At 37.3% G+C, this 10,503-nt stretch overlaps 1 non-coding gene across 1 annotated transcript; it reads left to right on the plus strand.

Moving 5' to 3' along the window:
* The first annotated feature begins 5,527 nt into the window (after positions 1-5,527).
* Positions 5,528-5,635, plus strand: LOC127742184 (small nucleolar RNA R71). The gene has a single exon (XR_008003371.1). It is a non-coding gene; the product is annotated as a small nucleolar RNA R71 (small nucleolar RNA).
* The last annotated feature ends 4,868 nt before the right edge of the window (positions 5,636-10,503 follow it).

A 10,503-nucleotide genomic window follows, 5' to 3' on the forward strand; every position in this document is an offset into this window, starting at 1 on the left:
TACTAAAAACTACCTAAAAACAATGCCAAAAAGCGTATAAATTATCCGCTCATCACCCAACAATCACGAGTTTGAAGCTCGTCACAGTCATTCAATCCCGGAATCCTACTCGGAATACCACAGACAAGGTTATACTTTCCGGATTCCCATGAATGCCGCCATCAATTCTAGCTTATACCATGAAGATTCTGATTAAGGAATCCAAGAGATATGCGCCCGGTCTAAGGTAGAACGGAAGTGGTTGTCAGTCACGCGTTCATAGGTGAGAATGATGATGAGTGTCACGGATCATCACATTTATCATGTTGAAGTGCAACGAATATCTTAGAATAAGAACAAGCAGAATTGAATAGAAAATAGTAGTAATTGCATTGAAACTTGAGGTACAGCAGAGGTCCACACCCTTAATCTATGGTGTGTAGAAACTCCACCGATGAAAATACATAAGTGATGTAAGTTCAGGCATGGCCGAATGGCCAGCCCCCAAACGTGATCAAAATATCACAAAATACAATCCTAGACTAGACAATCAAAGACGTTATGGTCAAAGACATTTAATATACTAGTAAAAAGTTCTATTTATACTAAACTAGCTACTAGGGTTTACAGAAGTAAGTAATTGATGCATAAATCCGCTTCCGGTGCCCACTTGGTGTATGTTTAGGCTGAGCTTGATCTTTACACGAGCTAAGGCTCATCTTGGAGTTGAACGCCAAGTTGTAACGTGTATTTGGCGTTCAACTCTGGTTCGTGACGTGTTTCTGGCGTTTGACTCCAGAATGCAGCATAGAGCTGGCGTTAAGTGCCAGTTTACGTCATCAAATCTCAAATAAAGTATGGACTATTATATATTTCTTGAAAGCTCTGGATGTCTAATTTCCAGCGCCGTTGAGAGCGCGCCATTTGGAGTTCTGTAGCTCCAGAAAATCCATTTCGAGTGCAGGGAGGTCAGAATCTAACAGCATCAGCAGTCCTTTGTCAGCCTTTTATCAGAGTTTTGCTCAGGTCCCTCAATTTCAGCCAGAAATTACCTGTAATCACATAAAAACATACAAACTCATAGTAAAGTCCAGAAATGTGAATTTAGCATAAAAACTAATGAAAACATCCTTAAAAGTAGCTAGATTATACTAAAAACTACCTAAAAATAATGCCAAAAAGCGTATAAATTATCCGCTCATCACAACACCAAACTTAAATTGTTGCTTGTCCCAAAGCAACTGAAAATAAATTAGGATAAAAAGAAGAGAATATACTATAAATCCCAAAATATCAATGAATATTAATTCTAATTAGATGAGCGGGACTTGTAGCTTTTTGCCTCTGAACAGTTTTGGCATCTCACTTTTTCCTTTAAAGTTTAGAATGATTGGCATCTATAGGAACTTAGAATTTCAGATAGTGTTATTGATTCTCCTAGTTAAGTATGTTGATTCTTGAACACAGCTACTTTTATGAGTCTTGGCCGTGGCCCTAAGCATTTTGTTTTCCAGTATTACCACTGGATACATAAATGCCACAGACACATAGCTGGGTGAACCTTTTTAGATTGTGACTCAACTTTGCTAAAGTCTCCAGTTAGAGGTGTCCAGAGCTCTTAAGCACACTCTTTTTGCTTTGGATCACGACTTTAACCACTCAGTCTCAAACTTTTCACTTGGACCTGCATGCCATAAGCACATGGTTAGGGACAGCTTGATTTAGCTGCTTAGGCCTGGATTTTATTTCCTTGGGCCCTCCTAACCATTGATGCTCAAAGCCTTGGATCCTATTTACCCTTGCCTTTTGGTTTTAAGGGCTATTGGCTTTTTTCTGCTTGCTTTTTCTTTTTCTTAATAATTTTTTTTCACAAGCTTTGTTCTTCACTGCTTTTTCTTGCTTCAAAAATCAATTTCATGATTTTTCAGATTGTCAATAACATTTCTCCTTGTTCATCATTCTTTCAAGAGCCAACAATTTTAACATTAATAAACAACAAGATAAAGAATATGCACTGTTCAAGCATTCATTTAGAAAACGAAAAGTATTGTCACCACATCAATATAATTAAACTAAATTCAAGGATAATTTCAAAATTCATGTTTTCATTTAAGAGAGGTGAAGGATTCATGGGATTATTTATAGCCTTAAGACATAGTTACTAAATACTAATGATCATGTAACAAATACACAATTATAGATGACATAATAAGCATAAAAACCGAAAAAAAAATAGAAAAATAAGAACAAGGAATGAATCCACCTTAGTGATGGTGGCGCTTTCTTCTTGAAGAACCAATGATGTCCTTGAGTTCTTCTATATCTCTTCCTTGCCTTTGTTGCTCCTCCCTCATTGCTCTTTGATCTTCTCTAATTTCATGGAGAATGATGGAGTGCTCTTGATGTTCCTCCCTCAATTGATCCATATTATAACTCAAATCTTCTAGAGAAGTGTTGAGTTGTTCTCAATAGTTGTTGGGAGGAAAGTGCATCCCTTGAGGCATTTCTGGGACTTCTTGGTGATGAGCTTCCTCATGCGTCTCTTGGGTTCCATGAGTGGGCTCTCTTGTTTGCTCCATTCTTTTCTTAGTGATGGGCTTGTCCTCCTCAATGGGGATGTCTCCTTCTATGATGACTCTAGCTGAGTAACATAGATGGCAAATAAGATGAAGAAAAGCTAGCCTTGCCAAGGTAGAGGGCTTTTCGGCTATTTTGTAGAATTCAAGGGAGATGACTTCATGAACTTCTACTTCCTCTCCATTCATGATGCTATGAATCATGATGGCCTGATCCACAGTAACTTCAGATCGGTTGCTAGTGGGGATGATGGAACGTTGGATGAACTCCAACCATCCTCTAGCCACAGGCTTGAGGTCCAGTCTTCTTAATTGAACCGGCCTTAGGTGCCATCAATGGTAATGGAAAAACAAAAAGCTTATGCTTTTACCACACTAAACTTAAAATATTGCTCACCCTCGAGCAAGAGAAGAAAGAAAAGAAGAAGAAGAAGAGAAAATATGGAGGAGAGTAGGGGAGGTGTATTCGGCCAAGGTGTAGAAGAGGAGGTTGTGTGGTGTGAAAATTAAGGAGAATGGAGGGGTTTATATAGGGAGAGGAGAGGGAGTAGGTTCGGCCATTTAGGGTGGGTTTGGGTGGGAAAGAAATTTGAATTTTGAAGGTAGGTGGGGTTTATGGGGAAGAGTGGATGGATATGAGTGGTGAAGGGGGGTAATTAGGAAGAGAGATTGAGGTGATTGGTGAAGGATTTTGGGGAAGAGTGTTTATTGGAAAAAGAGGATGAATGCTGAGAAGAGGGGAGAATATGGTAGGTGGGGATCCTGTGGGGTCTACAGATCCTGAGATGATCCTGTGGGGTCCACAGATCCTGAGGTGTCAAGGATTTACATCCTTGCACCAATTAGGCATGTAAAATGCCTTTGCATGCAATTCTGGCGTTTAAACGCCGAAGTGATGCATGTTCTGGGCGTTCAACGCCCATGTGTAGCATGTTTCTGGCGTTGAACGCGAGTTCCATGCTTGTTTCTGGCGTTCAGCGCCAGCTCTCCTCAGGGTGCATTCCTGGCGTTTGAATGCCAGGGTGTTGCTTGTTTCTGGCGTTCAACGCCAGATTCATGCTCTGTTCTGGCGTTGAACGCCAGATAGATGCTCCTTACTGGCATTTAAACGCCAGTAAGTCCTTCCTCCAGGGTGTGATTTTTCTTCTGCTGTTTTTGATTCTATTTTTAATTTTAATAATTCTTTTCGTGACTCCACATGATCATGTACCTAATAAAACATAAAAGAATGATAAAATAAAAAATAAAATTAGATAAATAAAAATTGGGTTGCCTCCCAATAAGCGCTTCTTTAATGTCAATAGCTTGGCAGTTGGCTCTCATGGAGCCTCACAGGTGATCAGGTCAATGTTGTATAGTCCCAACACCAAACTTAGAGTTTGGTTTTGAGGATTCAACACCAAACTTAGAGTTTGGTTGTGGCCTCCCAGCACCAAACTTAACTCTTCATGTTTACTCTCTTTTGTCACAGAGGGATGGCCTTGTGCCTTAAACACAAGGTAGTCCCTATTCAATTGAAGGACTAATTCTCCTCTGTTAACATCTATCACAGCTTCTGCTGTGGCTAGGAAAGGTCTTCCAAGGATGATGCATTCATCCTCCTCCTTTCTAGTGTCTAAGATTATGAAATCGGCAGGAATGTAAAGGCCTTTAACCTTTACTAAACGTCCTCTACTAATCCATAAGCTTGTCTTACTGACTTGTCTGCCAATTGTAATAAGAATAAGGCAGGCTGTACCTCAATGATTCCTAGTTTCTCCATTACAGAGAGTGGCATAAGATTTATGCCTGACCCTAGGTCACACAGAGCTTTCTCAAAGGTCATGGTGCCTATGGTACAGGGTATTAAGAATTTCCCAGGATCTTGTTTCTTTTGAGGTAAAGTTTGCTGAACCCATGTATCAAGTTCACTAATGAGCAATGGAGGTTCACCTTCCCATGTCTTATTACCAAATAACTTGGCATTCAGCTTCATGATGGCTCCTAGATATTGAGCAACTTGCTCTCCAGTTACATCTTCATCCTCTTCAGCGGAAGAATAATCTTCAGAGCTCATGAATGGCAAAAGGAGATTTAATGGAATCTCTATGGTCTCTATATGAGACTCAGATTCCTTTGGATCCTCAATAGGGAACTCCTTCCTGCTTGAGAGACGTCCCATGAGATCTTCCTCATTGGGATTCGCGTCCTCTCCCTCCTTCTTGCATTTGGCCATGTTGAGTATATCAATGGCCTTGCACTCTCTCTTTGGATTCTCTTCTGTATTGCTTGGGAGAGTACTAGGAGGGGTTTTAGTAACTTTCTTACTCAGCTGGCCTACTTGTGCCTCCAAATTTCTAATGGAGGATCTTGTGTCACTCATGGAACTTAAAGTGGCCTTAGACAGATCAGAGACTAGATTAGCTAAATTAGAAGTGCTTTGCTCAGGATTCTTTGTCTGTTGCTGAGAAGATGATGGAAAAGGCTTGCTATTGTTGAGCCTAGTTTGTCCACCATTATTAAAGCCTTGTTGAGGCTTTTGTTGATCCTTCCATGAGAAATTTGGATGATTTATCCATGATAAATTGTAGGTGTTTCCATAAGGTTCACCTAAGTAATTTACCCCTGCAAGGGTTATCAGGATCATAAGCTTCTTCATCAGAAGATGCCTCTTTAGTATTGTTGGATGCATTTTGCCATCCATTCAGACATTGGGAAATCATGTTGACTTACTGATTCAACATTTTGTTCTGAGCCAATATGGCATTCAGAGCATCAATCTCAAAAATTCCCTTCCTCTGAGGCGTCCCATTATTCACGGAATTCCTCTTAGAAGTGTACATGAGCTGGTTATTTGCAACCATGTCAATAAGTTCTTGAGCTTCTGCAGGCATTTTCTTTAGGTGAATGGATCCACCTGCAGAATGGTCCAGTGACATCTTAGAGAACTCAGACAGACCATAATAGAATATATCCAGAATGGTCCATTCTGAAAGCATGTCAGAAGGACACCTTTTGGTCATCTGCTTGTATCTTTCCCAAGCTTCATAGAGGGATCCACCATCTTTTTGTTTGAATGTCTAAACATCCAATCTAAGCTTGCTCAGCTTTTGAGGAGGAAAAAATTTAGCCAAGAAGGCCGTGACCAACTTATCCCAAGAGTCCAGGCTATCCTTAGCTTGTGAATCCAACCATGTTCTAGCTCTGTCTCTTACAGCAAAAGGGAAAAGCATGAGCCTGTAGACTTTAGGATCTACTCCATTCGTCCTTACAGTCTCACAGATCTGCAAGAACTCAGTTAAAAACTAATAGGGATCTTCTGATGGAAGTCCATGAAACTTACAGTTTTGTTGCATTAGAGCAACTAGTTGAGGTTTTAGCTCAAAATTGTTTGCCTCAATGGTAGGGATTGAGATGCTTCTTCCATCAAACTTGGAAGTAGGTGTAGTGTAATCACCAAGCATCCTCCTTGCATTATTGTTGTTAGGTTCGGCTGCCATCTCCTTCTCTTGTTCGAAAATTTTAGTAAGGTTGTCTCTGGATTGTTGTAATTTAGCTTCTCTTAGTTTCCTCTTCAGAGTCCTTTCAGGTTCTGGATCAGCTTCAACAAGAATGCCTTTTTCCTTGTTCCTGCTCATACGAGAAAGAAGAGAACAGAAAAAGGAGGAGGAATCCTCCATGTCACAGTAAAGAGGTTCCTTATTATTAGTAGAAGAAGAAAGGGAATAAGAAGAATGGAGAATCCAAACACAAGGGTAAGGATAGAGGTAGTGATTTGAGATGAAGAAAAGTGTTAGTGAATAAATAAATAAATAAATAGAGGAAGATGAGAGAGAGAGAATTCAAAAATTAATTTTGAAAAGCAGTTAATAATTTTTGAAAATTAAAGGTGAGATAGAATTAAAATTAAAATTTAAAACAATTAGTTAATTTAAAAAGAATTTTGAAAAAGGGATGAGATATTTTCGAAAATTAGAGAGGAAAAATTAGTTAGGTGATTTTGAAAAAGATAAGAAACAAACAAAAAGTTAATTAGTTAGTTGAAAAAGATATTAAAATCAAATTTGAAAAGATAAGAAGATAAGAAGTTAGATAAGATATTTTGAAATCAAATTTTTGAAAAAGATAAAATTTTGAAAAAGATATGATATAAAAGATATGATTAAAAAGATATGGTTAGAAAAAATTTAATTTTTAAAATTAAAATTAATTACATAACTAACAAGAAACTAAAAGATAAGATTCTAGAATTTAAAGATTGAACCTTTCTTAATAAGAAAGTAATAAACTTCAAATTTTTGAATCAATCATATTAATTGTTAGCATAATTTTCGAAAATAAAGATAAAATTAAGAAAAAGATTTTTGAAAAATATTTTAAAGATTTTTCGAAAATTAATAAGAAAAATGAAAAAGATTTAATTTTTGAAAAAGTTTTAAAAAGATAAGATTTTTAAAATTTGAAATTTTGACTTGACTAACAAGAAAACAACTTATTTTAAAAATTTTTGACCAAGTCAACCCAAAATTTTGAATTTTTGAGAGAAATAAGGAAAAGATAAATTTTTTTATTTTTTGAATTTTTAATGATGATAGAGAAAAACATAAAAATGATCCAAAACATGAGGATTTTGGATCAAAACACATGATGCATGCAAGAACACTATGAATGTCAAGATGAACACCAAGAACACCTTGAAGATCATGATGAACATCAAGAACATATTTTTGAAAAATTTTTGATGCAAAGAAAACATGCAAGACACCAAACTTAGAAATCTTTAATGCTTAGACAATATGAATGCAAAGATGCACATGAAAAACAATAAAAGACACAAAACAAGAAAGCATCAAGATCAAACAAGAAGACTTACCAAGAACAACTTGAAGATCATGAAGAACACTATGAATGCATGAATTTTCAAAAAATGCAAGAAATATTTTTAAAGCATGCAATTGACACCAAACTTAAAACATGACCCAAGACTCAAACAAGTATCACAAAATATTTTTGGTTTTTTTTGTTTTATGATTTTTTTGTATTTTCTTTTATATATATATTTTTTAGATTTTACTTTGTATTTTTCGAAAAATATATAGGAAAAAGAAAATAAGAAATTCAAAATTTTTAAGAAGAATTCCAGGAATTTTTCAATGTTTAGCCTAAAGCTCCGATCTAGGAATTGGACATGGCTTAATAGCCAGCCAAGCTTTAGCATACATAGTTCAAGCATGTGAAGAGGAAGCCTCAGTTCAAAAGAAATTGGATATGGCTTTACAGCCAGCTTGGATTCAACATGCTTCATGAAACTCTAGAATCCATTCTTAAAAGTTTTGAAGCCATAGAATAATTTATTTTTAATTAAAATTTTTTCGAAAATAGGGATAAATTTTTTTTTGAAAAATTTTTGAAAATAAAACAAAGAAGAAAATTACCTAATCTGAGCAACAAGATGAACCGTCAGTTGTCCAAAGACGTTTAATATACTAGTAAAAAGTTCTATTTATACTAAACTAGCTACTAGGGTTTACAGAAGTAAGTAATTGATGCATAAATCCGCTTCCGGGGCCCACTTGGTGTATGTTTGGGCTGAGCTTGATCTTTACACGAGCTGATGCTTATCTTGGAGTTGAACGCCAAGTTGTAACGTGTTTTTGGCGTTCAACTCTGGTTCGTGACTTGTTTCTGGCGTTTGACTTTAGAATGCAGCATAGAGCTGGCGTTGAGCGCCAGTTTACGTCATCAAATCTCGAATAAAGTATGGACTATTATATATTGCGGGAAAGCTCTAGATGTCTACTTTCTAACTCCATTGAGAACGCGCCATTTGGAGTTCTGTAGCTCCAGAAAATCCATTTTGAGTGCAGTGTGGTCAGAATCCAACAGCATCAGCAGTCCTTTGTCAGCCTGTTATCAGAGTTTTGCTCAGGTCCCTCAATTTCAGCTAGAAATTACCTGAAATCACAGAAAAACACACAAACTCATAGTAAAGTCCAGAAATGTAAATTTAGCATAAAAACTAATGAAAACATCCCTAAAGGTAGCTAGATTATACTAAAAACTACCTAAAAACAATGCCAAAAAGCGTATAAATTATCCGCTCATCACTCACTTCTCCCAAGCCAAGGAGCAAAAATTTAGCCGAAAACCATGTTTGACATTTTGTCAAACACTTGGTGGGAAAAAAGCTTAATCATGAGAAAAATAAGAAAAGACTTGGAATTAAAAGCAACAATTATTCTCAATCAACAATAATAACATAAGAAATCATGAAATAAACATTAAACATCAAACTCATCAACAAGAAAGTGGAATTGCAAAAGAGAAACAAAATTTGACGATATCTTGAATGAGAAGAAAGAGTAATGATAATATAACCATAAAAAGTATTAACAAGAGAATACTTACAATGAGATTAGCAATATCCAGTGATAAAAAATAGAAATGGCACTTGGAATATAAAACCTTAATAAAACCCTAATGGAGAAGATGAGAAAACTTAGAGAAAACTAAACTAAAAAAACCTTCTATTCTACCCCTAAAACTATACTAATGCCATGCTATGTTATTTCCTTCATTTCCCCTCTAATATGAGCTCTAAGACTTCAAAAATAGGCCCCCAATGCCCTCAAATCACGAGGCACGTGCTTTTCTAATGAGGTCATGCACGGACACCTATGCGGACGCACAGGCGTGCGCATCCGCACACTTTGCAAAAATTCTCTCTTGTGCGTACGCACAAGAAGCTGTACGCACGCACACTAGGCGATGCTAGGCAGGACGCGCAACACGCTTGAACTGATCTACGCGCTCTGCTTGGGTTCCTGTGTGGGTGCACAGAAGGCTGTGCGCACGCACACGTCTCTGAACTCTTCTCCTTTGATTCTTCATGCTTCCTTCATTTTGCAAGCTCTTCTTCCATTTTCTCCAACCCAGTCTTACCTTATAAACTTGAATTCACTCACAAACAACATCAAGGCATTGAATGGAAGGCAAATGGAATAAAAAATAGATCAAATTAAGCATAAAAGAACATGTTTTCAATATCAAGCACAATTTGGGAGGAAAGTTCAAAAGCATGCTATTCAAGGGAATAAGTGCAAGTTTATGTGATGAAATCCATTTAATTCTAACCGAAAAATCATCATCAAATATGGATTCATCACCATTCCACTTAGAGCTTGATGATGGTTGCCCAACACCAAACTTAGAGTTGGTTTTTGGGGGCTCTGTTAGGCTCTGTACTGAGAGGAATGGTTGAAGTACTCCATGTTTATGAATGGTGCTTCCTTCAGTTGAGGTAGAATGAGGTTTATGAACCTTGAACACAAGATAGTCCTCATCTAATTACAGGATTAGTTCTTCTCTGTCTACATCAATCACAAGCTTGGCTGTAGGTAGGAAGGGTCTTCCAAGGATGATGCATTCATCCTCTTCCTCCCCAATATCTAGGATTATGAAGTCAGCAGGGATGTAAAGGTCTTCAACCTTCACCAACACATCCTCTACCAGTCCATAAGCCTTTTTCATGGACTTGTTTGCCATCTCTATTGAGATTCTTGTAGCTTATACCTCAAAGTTTTCTAGCTTCTTCATTATAGAGAGATGCATGAGGTTTATGCTTGACCCTAGGTCACACAGAGCCTTATCAAATGTCATGGTACCTATGGTGCAAGGAATTAAGAAATGTCCGGGATCCAGCTTCTTTTGAGGTATCTTCTGATGAACCAAGGGATTGAGTTCCTTGGTGAGCACGGGAGGTTCTTCCTCCAGTGGCTCTGTGCCAAATAGCTTGGCATTCAGCTTCATCTGAATTCCTAGGTACTGAGCAACTTCGTAACACCCTAATTAGCCTAACCTTTACCTCGCGTCGAAAAGCAAAGGTTAATCAAAGGTTACGACAGTTCTAAGCTCATACATATAATATATAGAAGAAATAATAAAATAATCTAGAAGCCCGATAAAGGAT

The sequence above is a fragment of the Arachis duranensis genome, chromosome 9, assembly GCF_000817695.3.
Source record: "Arachis duranensis cultivar V14167 chromosome 9, aradu.V14167.gnm2.J7QH, whole genome shotgun sequence".
Taxonomy (NCBI): Eukaryota; Viridiplantae; Streptophyta; class Magnoliopsida; order Fabales; family Fabaceae; genus Arachis; species Arachis duranensis.